Source organism: Pantherophis guttatus, chromosome 2, assembly GCF_059756535.1.
Source record: "Pantherophis guttatus breed Tessera chromosome 2, ASM5975653v1, whole genome shotgun sequence".
Lineage (NCBI taxonomy): Eukaryota > Metazoa > Chordata > Lepidosauria > Squamata > Colubridae > Pantherophis > Pantherophis guttatus.
This window is the reverse complement of record NC_142064.1, coordinates 184,827,735-184,842,552: the sequence shown is the minus strand read 5'-3', so window position 1 is coordinate 184,842,552 and position 14,818 is coordinate 184,827,735.

Below are 14,818 nucleotides of genomic sequence, written 5' to 3'. Positions count from 1 at the left end.
CAGCCACAATCCCAGAATAGGGGTCAGGGATGTGGTTATTATTATCTGGAGGATTCTTGTGGCTTTCAGGGACACTACACTGCAAATAATGGATATTAGGTGCCATTAGTGAAATTGGGAATCAGTTTGGATTGCTTCGGCTACGCCAGCTTCCCCACCAGATTTGCTCAAATTTGATCAGATTAGTGGTGAAGTGCCCCTATGGAAGAGCATGCCCTCTGAGATTCAGATGGTCCTGAACCTGTTGGCCTTTTGTAAAGTGTTGAAGACTAGTTCTCCTTCTGGACAGTGAGCTAGACTGTCTGTCTTTGATGATGTAATTGTATATCTTGGATTCATCCTGACCGTGATGTGTGTTTTTTTTTAAAACTTTTTATTTACAGTTATTTTAGGGAACAGTTGTGTCAAGTGCGCAGTCATAGAAACTGAAGTAATAGTTAATTAATGCTAATTCCTCAGGCAGCCTTAGGCTATTGTATAAGTATTTTGATACCCCAAGTAATACTGCATCAAATAGTTCTCTCAATTATAATTTCTTTTTTAAAATAAAAAACCTGCAACTTCTAGGAAAAGTTGGTCTTTGGGTGGTTTTTGTATTAGGTCAGAAATAAGAGGCATAAATTAATGATATTTTCAGGGAAACTAAGTATCTAAATAATACAAAATGCATAAATTTGCATAATTAATATGAATATCCTTAAAACTATTCTCTCAAGTTTTCCAGGGTTGACGAATCCTACACTATGATAACCCTGCAGTCTTATGCTGATCCTCTGTAAGTGTCTTTCCCAAACTACTCTCCAAATATATTGCTCAAGTTGGTTAAGATAGATGGGGGATATAGTCCAGCACATGGGAAGATTGGGAAAAGGTGTTCTAGAAAATAAAACGTTGATTATCTAGATGGTGACAACCATGAATGAAAACCTTAGAGACAATATAGTGATTTCCTGGAGGTCATGAATTTTAAGCTTTCTTCAATTTAACATTTCAAAGATATTAAACAGCTAGTGACGCATGTCAATGTCCCTTTATTTGCAAAGATCAATTCTCATGACAAACTTGAGTTTAAGTAAGCCACGGAAGGCAGTAGTACCTGCTATATCTGTTGATATTTTAGGCAATAATACCTGCTATTTCTGTTGATATTTTCCTTCTTTGTCCTAGTTTAATTTGGGTAAAAGCAAAATTTACGTTGGAAATTGTCTTTCTTAGAGAAAGGCCTGTGACACTTGGACAGTAGAAGATATCCTTAAGCATCTAGGAGTAGCAGAGAGAAATTCACCAATTTGTCTCCTACTAAAGGTGTGGCATGGGGGGAGTTGAGTCATACTGACAACGACCATCACTTGTTCAAAAGAGCCTTGGTAGTACAGTGGTTTAATGCACCCTGTTATTAACACAGCTGCCTGCAATTTCTGCAGGTTCGAATCTTACCAGGCTCAAGGTTGACTCAGCCTTCCATCCTTTCTAAGGTAGGTGAAATGAGGACCCAGTTTGTGGGGGCAATAAGCTGACTTTGTATAAAATATACAAAAGTATGAAGGCTATTGCTTAACGCATTGTAAGCCGCCCTGAGTCTCCAGAGAAGGGCGGCATATAAATCAAATTAAAAAAAAAAAATCACTTGTTTTGTGATAGTGCCAGCAATATCCTCTTAAAATCCCAAAGTCCCTACTGGTTCAAAACTATTGCTTAGTCCTGCCATGAGCTAAGTAAATTAATTTGAGGAAGGTCTGAAACATTTCTGCTGGACTTCGCTGTTGTTATAGTTCGGAAGGAAGCAGCATCTGCTCAGCCTTCAAAGGAAATTGTAACAAAAGAAGCAGAGGTATCTATGGATTGTGATCAAAACAATCAAGAAGGCAGCCACAATGATACAATCAAAGCACTGCCTGTTCTTTTATGTGGATTGCCCAATATCTTATGGGCAGCTACCCAATGAAACGTTGATCTTGTCTGCTCGTCTTTGAGAAAAAGCCTAAATTTAAAATGACCAAGCAGAAACACTATAGTTTGTCCACTTAAATGATGTAACTCGGGAAGAAATGGAGGGCTTTCCTTCCAAAAAGTGTCCAAGAAATAGGAGGATATTTCAGATGATGGGGCTCATAGGATCAAATGGGCTGCTTCTTCCTAGAAGACTTCATAGGTTTTAATTGAATTGGTTCCTGTTTCTTAGAGCAGTCATTTAATACCTTGGATGTGCTCTCTTGGAAGAGTATGCTAGTGCCATTAATAGGCCTCAGGAAATTGCTGCATTTTTTCATCTGATACATTTATAATGTGAAAGAGCTTAAAAGATTTTCTGCCTTCTCAACTTTCTCCTGTCATGGTCATATATACTAGTCTGCTTAGTCATGAGAAACCAGCTGTGATTTAATTTTTAATTTATAAATAAATAAATTAAACCTTGGGCACCAACTGAAGATTGTATTTTTCAAAAGCAGCACAGTTCTTTGAGGGTTTAATATGTATAAAAATAGGAAACAGCAAGACATCTTTGATATTATAGCTGCACAATTTGCTAGAAAGTTTTCAGCAAAATGGAAAGTGTAGTTTTACTGTAATTGTATCTCTTCCCTACACCTCCATTCCCTTCAGAAACTTCGTGGGCCTTTTGACTTTTTAATTTACCATATTTAAAAGTGGCCAGTGTGACTGAAGTTAATATATAATCTGTTCAAAGTACATTACATACTCAAATGAACTCTGCTTGTATTCATTTTCAAGCCTTAACTATCACTCTTTTAAGTAAGGAATGGGGTGAAAAATGTTTTATACACCAGACTATTAAAATCTCTTTTAATTTAAATGACAAAGAAAAATCCAGTATTTATTCTTTTTTTTTTTTAGCAATTTGGATATACAATGTTGATATTCATCTTTGTCATATAGCACACTGACAAAAATAAATGAGCTCTACATTCAGGGATAAAGAAACGTGATTTGTATAAAGACAAAAGCAGTCCAACTGTAAGACCTGTCAATTATGCATGTTTGGAAGAAGAACGAGTTGACTTCTAGACTAAAATGAAAATAAGTAAATTTAAGTATCAGATGTGTGGTGGGCGCATGTAAACCTAGAATGTGAGAAATTACCTTCATAAATTGATCTGTTTTTTTTTAATGTGAATATTGATAAGATAATGTTTCTAAATCATCCTTGTGGATGTAACTATGGACTAGAGTCAATTAAATTGCAGTTGAGCCATTTGTATGTCAGTGTCTTGTAGGAACCCAGTTATTGATATGTGTTTTGCACATTTTATTTAGTGGCAGATATCTGTAGCTCGGGTATAGGATGAGGACTAGGAATAGGAAGGTTTGTTCTCCAAGCTTTTGGATTGGTTTCCGAACATTTCGTTACCAGGCTAGGTAACATCCTCAGCAAGGTTTAGGGGATGTCAGTGTTGTTCTGTTTATAAGGGCTTCGTGTGGTCAGTAGGGCTTGTGATGGGTCAGGTGTGGGTGTGTCAAGAGAGGTTCATTGGGAGGTGAAGTGCTGGTTGGGGGATTTGCGTGGGTTGGTTAAGGGTCGGTGCTATTTCTGGTTGGCTATGCGGTTGAGTTAGATTCTGAGGAGTTCACAGGCTGGTTGTAGGTCAATGTGTCTGTTGATGGAATTGCTTGTGGAATGCCTGCCTCATGAGTGTGGCGTATGGTAGAATGGCCGGTGATTTTTGTGTTGCGCCAATCAAACTGGTGCTATTTGGTGTCGGTGTGGGTAGAGATTCATGGATTTGGGATCGTGGCGTTTGACTGCCAGACGGTGTTTGTGGATCCTAGTTTTTAATTGACGTGGTGTTTGTCTCATGTAGAATTTGTTGCAATTGTTACAATTGACAAAATATAGAAAAATGAAAGAAACAAGGTAATCAACTATAACAATTTGGGTATAGATGTTACATGAATACAGCAACTTATGTTTTGTTAATGTATGTTTCAGTCAGTGATTCCATCATTAAAAATCAGTTGTGCAGCTAGAACATTAGAACAATCAGTGTGGTTCCAAATATGTCCCTTAGTATTGTAACAGTATTTATTTATATTTATAAATTTATTTATAATTTAATAGCAATAGCACTTAGACTTACTGCTTCACACTGCTTTGAAGCCCTCTCTAAGCGGTTTACAGAGTCACCATATTGCCTCCAACAATGGGGGTCCTCATTTTACCGACCTTGGAAGGATGGAAGGATAGGTCAACCTTGAGCCAATCAGGATCAAACTCCTGGCAGTGGTATGCAGAGTTAGCCTGCAATACTTCATTCTAACCAGTACGCCACCACAGCTAAAACAGATAAGATCTCCCAACTATTGAAAACATAGTAATGGGGAGATGTCATTCATGCATCTGTAAACTCTAAGCATATTGTTGAAATAAACAAAAGGATAAGCTAAGGAACAGTATGAGGAAGACTGGGGAATCCCATCTATATCTTTGAATCAATTCTTACCCTGTCCCTTGCCATGAATTTCCTAGGTGAGCCAAGCAAGATATTTTTATTTTTATTTTATTTTTTTATCTTAGGCTATGACTGCAATTTGAATAGAGGAAGATTTGTATAGGAAGACTTGACCTTTGGTAATAAGGATTATTGAAATTATATATAAGAAAGACTTTGGCCACTGCAAAATTTACTTCTAAATAAAAATGTCCTTTCTTCTGCCATGACTTCATAGCTTTCCTCTTTTCTTTTTTTTCTTTTTGAGATTGTATCATCTCTGCTTTGATGAACTTATTTGAGTTACTATGCCCAGTGGTCAAAGAGAAAAATGATGGGGAAAGTGCCTGTTTCTCACCTGGACTATAGTTAGTCAGATATGTCTCCATGTTTAAGAGAAAAGCTGTCTCTCCCTCCCCAGGTTTCATCGCAGTCTTCTGTTTGAAAGAAGTGAGGCCTTTTTTCCTTTCTTAATAAGTCTACTTCAAATGCAATGAATAACTACTAGCATTCATTGAGAGTTGCGCTCAATTTTATTTTGCATCCACAACAATGTTGTTCTTTGGTTATTATAGTTTCTGAGATATCCTGCTGTTTAATCACTCAGTAACTTTTTAATACTCAGCTTAAGTCCAGCAACATTTCCTTTTAACTATTCTTTTAGGCCCCTAGATAGGTTCTTTCTGATCGTTTAATTCTTGGAGGGAACAATTTAGTCAGCTTTTACATGGTAAATAATAGTAAAGAATGATAATGTTGACATAAGATCGTGAATTGAATATATAAGGGAGTGAATAGAGAAAATTCTTAAAACAACTGAATTAAGGGCTTACATGGTGGTATAGTGCAACTTTGAGTGCTTCCACATAATTGTTTAATTCACAAAAGGTATATAGATTGGGTCATTTTGAAACATTCAAGAAATATTCTTGTAAAAGGACTATGGAGATTTATTCACATTCCTTTCCCTCAAAGCAGTAACAAATTAAACCCAGCAAAAGAAGAGAAAGCAATTGGCAAACACTTAACAATTTCTTCCTTTGAAGTGTAGCATTAGGAGAAGAAGATCCAGTTTTGTCTTTTTAACAGGAAACTTCCAGACATCAAGAAGTTGCAAAAGCCATGGAAGAAATATTTTCACATGTGTTAAAGCTAACAAAGTAGAAGGGAATGGTTCCAGTTCCAGACTAAAATAGGATCAAAGTCAACATCCCTCACCAGAATGTAGGTGCAAGATATTCTATCTGTGGTCACCTGTTTTCTCACTCTCTTCCTAATTATGCAATATGCTTTGCAAGTCGTCCCCCCCCCCCTTAATATGAATGATTCTAGCTCCTAGGAAAACTGTTCCCACAATTGCAGAACCTTGGCAATAAAATTGCAAGATGTGCCTTGATCTGTTTTCCCATCCAACTGGTTCTTTCACTAGTCCTGGATGATTTCTCGACCAATACTATATATCTTTAGTTATAGAAAGTATATCTTCAGTTATAAAAAATTTAAAAAAACCAGGCCGTCTCAGTTGTACTGAACACTAAAACCAGGAAGTGGGGTTAAGTGAAAAGATACTGGCAGGTTCTTTCAGTAATTTAAACACTGGATATTTCTTCACGGATGGAAAGGGAGGACGGGGAGGAAGAGAAAAATGCCTACCAAATGTCTTGCCAAAGGAAAATGTAAGAAGGGCCTCTATTGTGGATCTCAAGAAAGCATATACAGTATTAAGTATAGTCCTCAATTTACGGACACAATTGAGCCCAAAATTTCCATTGCTAAGCAAGGCAGTTAAATGAGTCATGCAAGATTCTGCAACCTTTCTTGCCACAGTTGTTAAGGGAACCACTGCAGTTAAGTGAACTGTGTGAATCCAGTGTATCCAGCTTCTCCCATTGACTTTGCTTGTCAGAAGCCCCCTAGGAAGGTTGCAGACGACAATTTCAGGACTCCGGGATGCTGCAATCATAAATGCATGCCAGTTGCCAACCATCTCTAATTGAGGAAATGTCATACAGCAGGAAGCACAATTTCTGGGATGGTACAAGTGATTGGTTTGCCACCCCAGTCACAACAATAGAAAAACACAGTCTGTTTAAAATAATACTACACAAACATTAGATGTTGCCATGATTTAATTGAACATAACATGTAAACATTCACAGTGCAGGGAGGAAAAAGTATGTGAACCTTTGGACTTAATAACTTGACCCTCCTTTGGCAGCAATAACCTTAACCAAACGTTTCCTGTAGTTGCAGATCAGACCTGCACAATGATCTGGAGTAATTTTGAACCACTTCTCTTCACAAAACTGTTTCAGTGTAGCAATATTCTTGGGATGTCTGGTGTGAATCACTCTCTTAAGGTCATGCCACAGCATTTCAATCGGGTTGAGGTCAGGACTCTGACTGGGCCACTCCAGAAGGCGTATTCTGTGCTGTTGAAGCCATTTTTTTGTTGAATTACTTGTATGCTTTGGGTCATTGTCCTGTTGCATCACCCATCCTCTGCGGAGCTTCAGTTGGCGGACAGATGGTCGTACATTTTCCTGCAAAATGTCTTGATAAACTCTGGAATTCATTTTCCCATCAATGACAACAATCCGTCCAGGCCCTGAGGCAGCAAAGCAGCCCCAAACCATGATGCTCCCTCCGCCATGTTTTACAGTGGGGATGAGGTTTTGATGTTGGTGTGCTCTGCCTTTTTTTCTCCACACATAGTGTTGTGTGTTCTTCCCAAACAACTCAATTTTGGTTTCATCTGTCCACAGTATATTTTGCCAGTAGTGCTGTGGAACATCCAGGTGCTCTTTTGCAAACTTCAAACGTGCTGCAATATTTTTTTTGGACAGCAATGGCTTCCTCCGTGGTGTCCTCCCATGTACTCCATTCTTGTTTAATGTTTTCCTTATTGTAGATGTGTCAACAAAAATGTTAGCATGTGCCAGAGATTTCTGTAGGTCTTTAACTGACACTCTAGGATTCTTCTTTACCTCATGAAGCATTCTGCACTGTGCTCTTGCAGTCATTTTTACAGGACGGCCACGCCTAGGGAGAGTAGCAACAGTGCTAAACTTTCTCCATTTGTAGACAGTCTGTCTTACCGTGGACACATGAACATCAAGGCTTTTAGAGGTACTTTTGTAACCCTTTCCAGCTTCATGCAAGTCAACAATTCTTGATCATAGGTCTTCTGAGAGCTCTTTTCTGCGAGGCATGGTTCACATCAGACAGTGCTTCTTGAAACCAGTAAACCCAAAACAGGTATGTGTTTTTAAAGGGCAGGACAGCTGTCAGCAACACATCCAATATCATCACACTGATTGGAGTCAAGGTTGGCTCGCTCCTGGCTCCAGTTAGCTCTTGGAGAAGTCATTAGGCTAGGGGCTCACATACTTTTTCCTCTCTGCACTGTGAATGTTTACATGTTATGTTCAATTAAACCATGGCAACATCTAATGTTTGTGTAGTATTATTTTAAGCAGACTGTGTTTTTCTATTGTTGTGACTTAGATTAAGTTCAAAGCACATTTTATGACCAATTCATGCAAAACTCCACGTAATCCCAAGGGGTTCACATACTTTTTCTTGCACTGATTTGGATATTGGCTTTGTTTTAAAAAATATCTCCAAAAACACATCCCACTGCTGTAACCCTTGAGCAGGGAGTGCCTATAAAGCTCTTTCCAAAATGCTCTGGCAGTAGACTTTTAATTGAAGCAAATTCCAAAACTGGATGATCTTGAAAGGGCTTTCAAGAACTTGTGACTTTTGCTGATTTTACTAAACTGCACCACTGATGAAGTAGTCCCACATTGGCTTTCTTTATTGCCTTTGGTTTTCTCTTTTTGTATTGAGTTCCTTATAAAGAAGAAAATGTCTTCTTTCCGTAGATACTCTAAAACAGGAGTCTGCTCTTAAACACTCAAAGAGCCATTTGGATCCGTTTCCCACAGAAAAGAAAACACTGGGAGCCACAAAACCTGGCTGGGCATGGCCAACTCAACGTCACTCCCACCCAGTCACATGACCTGCCCTAGCCTACCTGGGTTTTGTGGCTCCAGGTGTGTTCAGTGGGAAATGGGTCTCTCTCTCTCTCTCTCTCTCTCTCTCTCTCTCTCTCTCTCTCTCTCTCTCTCTCTCTCTCCCCCTCCCTCCCTCCCTCCCTTATTTTTTTCTTTTTCCTCTCTCTCTTTCGTTTCTTTCTCTCCCCTCCTCTCTCATTTGTTTCCCTCTTTTCCCTCTCTCTTTCTCTCCCTCCAGCTCTCTCTCATTTCTCCCTCCCTCTCTCTCTCCCTTATGTTTCTGTTTGTTTCCTCTCTCTCATACTCTCCCTCCATCATTTTCTCATTCTCTTTTTCTCCCCTTTTCTGTCTCATTTCTCTCTCCCTTTCATTTCTGTTTTTCTTTTTCCTGCCCTCCCTCCCTCCCGCCCTCCCTCTTTCTTTTTCTTTCTTTCTCTCCCCCTTTTCTCTCATTTGTTTCTCTCTTTTCCCTGTCTTATTTCTCTCTCTCCCTTCTGTCTCACTTTTTCTCTCTTTTTCCTCTCTCTCATTCTCTCCCTCCACATTTTCTCATTTCTCTCTTTTTCTCCCCCTTTCTCTTTCTCATTGCCCATCTGAAAAACATAACTCTGGGCAATTAACAATTAAAAATAAGATAAAAACATAACAAACCAATTAATAACATAGACTGTCATGAAGATAAATGACCAAAACAATAACACATCCATGATACAGGCTTAACCCCAAACCCAGAGGCCCAGGCAAAAACCTGGTCTTCAGAGTCTTATGGGAAGCCAAATCTCTGAAGGAATGATGTTTCAGAGGTGGGCACCACAATAAAAAAGAGAACCAGGGAGAGATGGTCCAACAAGTGACCCAAGAATGAGGGGCTTGACAGGTGACCACCAATACCTTGAGTTGAGCTCAGAAGTATACTTCAGCTGAAAACCACTGCAGTTTGTGAAATAAAGGTCAATGTGTCGAATGAGGAGTGCATGTAACTGCCCACCCCACAGCATTTGGTAACAGTTGAAGCTTCTGAGTACTTTTCAAGGACAGCCCCATGTATAGTAGTCCAGTTGGGAGGTGACCAAGGCATGAGTGGTCATGGTCATGGTCTAGGAACAGCCATAATTGGTGCACAACATGTAAATGTGCAAAGGCCCTTGTTGCCACAGCTTCTATCTGCTCTTGGAGCAGGAGCTATAAATCCAGGATGACCCCCAAATTGCACACCAGTTCTATCTAGAGTACTTGCAAGCCCATCCACAACTAAAGTTGGAAAGTCTCCAGAACCACCTGCTCCTACTTAGGGTTGAATTGAAGTCTGTTGTTCCCTACCCAGACCCAATGGCAAAAATGCTGCCCTCTGGATAAATCCTTAGTGGAAATGGAGGCAGCCTTGAAAAATGTAGTTCTTGATGCAAAAATGTTGAAGTGGCAGCCCTCTCCTATTTAATTCTCCTACACAGAATATAAAAATGGAGTTAGGGAAATGGCTTGGTGTCTGCAGCTTGGACCAATTGCTTCTCAATGTTTCACAGTAAGGTGAAACATAGAAAAGAAGTAGGTTTTCATGCAACAGGCTGCATCTAGTCCTGTAGTAACTCATGAGTAAAAACAAATCTGCACCTTTGTTATTTGAAGCAGTTCATCTACAAGCAGGTGCTGACTCAGCTCAGTTGCCAGGTGCAATTCAAGCAGCCCACAGCGAGTTGTGATTTGGTCAAGGATGTCACAATGATAGCTAGGAGAGTATGCTAATTAAATTTTCCCAGCTGGTTCTCCTGGCAAATATAATTCTTCAAGACATGAGTCAGCTGGACTCCAAGCATTTGACCTACATTTTTGTGGCATTCTCGCTGAGCAGAGTTTCCCATAGTTACGAGTTCTGGCATGCATATCTCTGAGCCCCCAGTTAATTCAAGATTTCTATTGTCTGCCATAACTGAATATTGATTATTGAATGTGTGAATTGGCTTGAAGATTAGTCAAAGGAAATGTGCTTCAAATATATCACATTAGTGATGAATGTAAGCTAAAGTAAACCACATGTTCAGTTACTGGAGAAAAGGATGAATTCAAGGTATTTCGGTGTAGAATGAAATGAATATACAGTGTTTAATGAATGCACAATTAAGTACTATTAAGTAAAATGTCAATATAACATCATCATATAGATGTTAGATCCTGAGTGTGGGATTAAGATTCATGTTAAAATTGTAATATAGCTATAGTATATAATATATTCAAAAAAGCGGAAAAGAAATGCCTTTGCTTCAAATGATATCTATGAATTCAAGCTGAAGTAATAATATTTTAATATTAGTATAATGTTCTAATATTAGGGACAGTGATGGGCAAACAACAAGCAAGTGGTGACAATTATCACAGTTTTAAGCTTTATGATCATAGTGGAGAGTGTTTTTGCTTGCTTTTATAGTAGAGCCTGTAATAACTGACACAAAAAAATTAAGAAACCCCAAATTCCTCAGAAGACACATTGAAAACCTTCCAATTTGACTACTTCATGAGAAGCTTTTCAAAGGACTACTGAATTTAGGATGTTTCCAGATGTGGGTTTCAACAATTATTTTCCTCTGTCTTGCTCACCATTTTTCCTGCCTATTTTTTCTGTCTTTTTGTTTACCAGAAAAGAACTGAGGGAGAATAATATGGAATAGTTGAGGAATATCTCTTGACTGGTAGCACTGGGACATTTATATGTGAAAGCTTCTTGATGTCCATAGTAGCCATCAGGTGTAGCTATATGAATGGGATCAGTCATACACATCTAGAGCAGGGGTGTCAAACTCGCAGCCCACGGGCCGGATGTGTCACGTACTGGCCCAGGCCCCGCCTGGTTTAGCGAAGTGGGAGGGATTCCAAATACATCACGTGACGATGCCCTGACAATGCGAGTTTGACATCCCTGATCTAGAGGGAAAGTAGACAGCTATCCCATATTGGGTATGGTATTCCATTAAATTGAATAATCAACCTATTTTCCAAAGCACCAGAAGGCAAGACAAGAAGCAATGGTTGGAAACTAATCAAGGAGAGAAGCAACCTAGAACTAAGGAGAAACTTCCTAACAATGAGAACAATTAACCAGTGGGACAGCTTGCCTTCAAAGCTATGGATCCTTCATTACTGGAGGTTTTTAAGAAGAGACTGGACAGCTATTAGTCTGAAATGATATAAGGTCTCCTTCTTGAGCAGATGGTTGGGCTAGAAAACCTCCAAGGTCCCTTCTAACTCTGTTATTCTGAATTATCCAGAATTTTCAAACTTTGAGTTCATTTGATGCATTCCTTTATCTATGGAATATGGAATCCTAATATGAAAGGAACATATTTCTTCAGATGGTCTAAAAGTATAAAATCTATATCCTGTATGAAGTGGAGTAAATGTGCACTAATTTGCATTTCTCTCCCTGTGTTTGCGGGCAGGGAGGTTGGAGACTCTAAAGTGGTTGTATTGTTGGTTTTATCTTGGCTGATTGTGCATTTTGTGCTTGTTGCTGGTTTTAAATGTTATTAGCCTCATATAGTTTTTTGAGATGAGCAGCCAAATACATAGAGTAAAATTAAATAAAAAATTAAGAGAGAATGGAAACCCATTCTGAGAATACCCTCTTCCCATATCCCAATTACTTTCTGCTGAAAACTAAACTGGTTATGCAGCTGTAAAGATAGTAGAATTGTTGAGACTACTCCCCCTTTTCAACCCTTTAATTGCAAATGCAGCCACTATAAATGGAAGCTGCAAAGTCCAGGAGTCCCTGGTGTATGTGTGTGTGTGTGTGTGTGTGTGTGTGTGTGTGTGTGTGTGAGAGAGAGAGAGAGAGAGAGAGAGAGAGAGAGAGAGAGAGAGAGAGAGAGAGAGAGAGAGAGAGAGAGAGAGAGAGATCCATTTCTCTGCCCATTATCCGGAAAGGTTAAATGTACCCAAACAAACACCCTCCCACTTGCTGTGGGTTCTTTCATCAAGTAGTGGGCAGATAAAGCATCTAAGCATCCCCCAAAATGCCACAGGCTTGGCACGTTAAGTTTTTCTCAGCAAAAAGCATTGAGGAAATCCTTAGTGGAAATCGTAACAGGAAGAGGAAATGAGAGGATGTGATGAATCAAAGCACAGAAGGAATAATGGAAGGAACTCTTTTTTTACTCCCACTATTGGCTTTCAAATAATTCACACAAGTGTTGAAACTCACGCTCACAGGACACTGACATCAAATTTCCACCACCCACCTTATCTTAGGAAGATATGAGCTGTACGGGTAGGGTCTGGCAATAGATTGACTGCTGAGAATTGCCAAAATTTCTAAATATACTCATCTGACTCTTAAATCTTAAGCAAAGCAAATTCAAAGTTACATTATCAAATCTTTGTAGAAAACTAACTGGGAACGTTATTGAAGTAGCTCTCCCACGAGTAGGTGCCTTTGACGTACATGCTTAACCTATACTTTTCCAAAGGAACTGGGTGTCCATCATATCCCCACTCACATTCCTGTGAAGCAGATTATGTTCAGAACGATTGCTACTCAATGGTCACCCTTCCCAGATGAATGGGATTTTAATCCAATACTCCCCTCCTTCTTCAGATTTAACTGGCCTACACTAGTTTTGTCTGCCACTTTTAAATCCCCACAAGAAGTAGAGACTCACTTCCTATATAGTTACATTTAAAATACTTGGAAATGAAATAGATCTTTTCCTTTTCCAACAAGATTGATGGAAATAAGGCTGTCCATGCGTTTTGCCATATTGCTCAGGAAATATATTAAAAGAACAGCAGAGAATTGCAGGAGACACTCCCGCACAGTTGCCCAAGAAGCAGAGGGTTAGGGGGTTTGAGATATATAGCTTGCTTCCTCTTTGCCTACTCTTGCTTCAGTGACTGCTAAGGTGGGAAATGTTAGCATCTGCAACCAGCCCTGGCCTCTGAATCAATCACAGGAGGCTTGCTAGATATGGAGAAACAGCCTGCTAAGTCATTTGCTCTGACTTTTGCTGAAAAGTTAAGGAGCTTTGGTCCTTGAATTAGTCATGAGAGATTCAAGGACCAGGGCTATAAAAGAAGTGCATCCTATGGAATGATTCTGCCACATCCTATTCTTCAGTCTATCCAATTACCTTTCCCTTCTTCTTGAGCATTCTAAAGGTTATAAAGAGCTGAATTTCAACAATTGTGGAAGATGGATTGCTTTGCTGCTTGAACATGCCTTGCCTTCCTCCCTCTGCTTTGACAGGAAACAAATGATGGATTAAAAATAGGGCAAATTACCACCAAAGCTACTGTGGATAGTTGATTTAGGTCCAAACCAGGGGTGAAATGCTCTGGTTCGGACCGAATTGCCCGATCCAGTAGCAATGGCGGCGGGTGGTTTGGAGAATCGGTAGCAAAAATCCCTGCGCGCGCCCCCCCCCCATGCCCACCTGAGCCGCGCGATCATCAGAGGCTGGTTTTTTTTACTTTTAAAAGCATTTTTTCTACAACCTCTTCAGCCAAAAAAAATGCTTTAAAAGTTTTTTTTAAAAAAAGCCTCTGATGATCGCGCAGCTCAGCTGGGATCATCAGAGGCTTTTCAAAGCATTTTTTTCTGCAACCCCTTCGGCTGAAAAGGTTGTAGGGGAAAAAATGCCTTTAAAAGCCTCTGGTGAACCCAACTGACTTGCCTGATCGTCAGAGGCTTCTAAAAGCATTTTTTTCTGCAACCTCTTAAGGTGGTTGCTTTTAAAAGTAAAAAAAAAAAAAAGTTGGCCACGCCCACCCAGTCACATTAAGCCCCCCACCAAGCCACGCCCACAGAACCAGTAGTAACAAATTTTAGATTTCACCCCTGGTCCAAACTGCTGTCCTCCAGATGTGTTGAGGCTGCTGCTCCCAGAATTTTAGCCATCTTGGTCAGGATAGAGAATTCTATGTGTTATGGTTCAAGTCTGAATGTCATGGTGTTCGTTTGGAGGATACTCTAGATGAGATGGGCAGCACATAAATTTAATAAATAAAATACCAGTTTGGAGAGTGATACAGACAGAAGAAAAGAATCTTATGCTTCTTTTCTCATGAAACATTGAACAGGGCTAGTTGTGGGAAAGGAATATGTTCTCTTGGGATCACTAAAAAGTGATCTTTCGTCTAATTCCCAGGTGATCGAAAATAATCCAAAAGAGTACCAGCATTGTGTTTGATCAAACCCTATGTTAAGTCGGTGTTATAGGAGTACCAATTCCTTGGGCGACATCCATTTGCTTACACAGAAAAGGGAGAATGAATATGCCTAAAAGGGCTGGAATAGAGAGAGAGAACTAAAGGAGGAAAAATATATACTTCCTCTTCTGTTCTTCCCTCTTATAACAATAT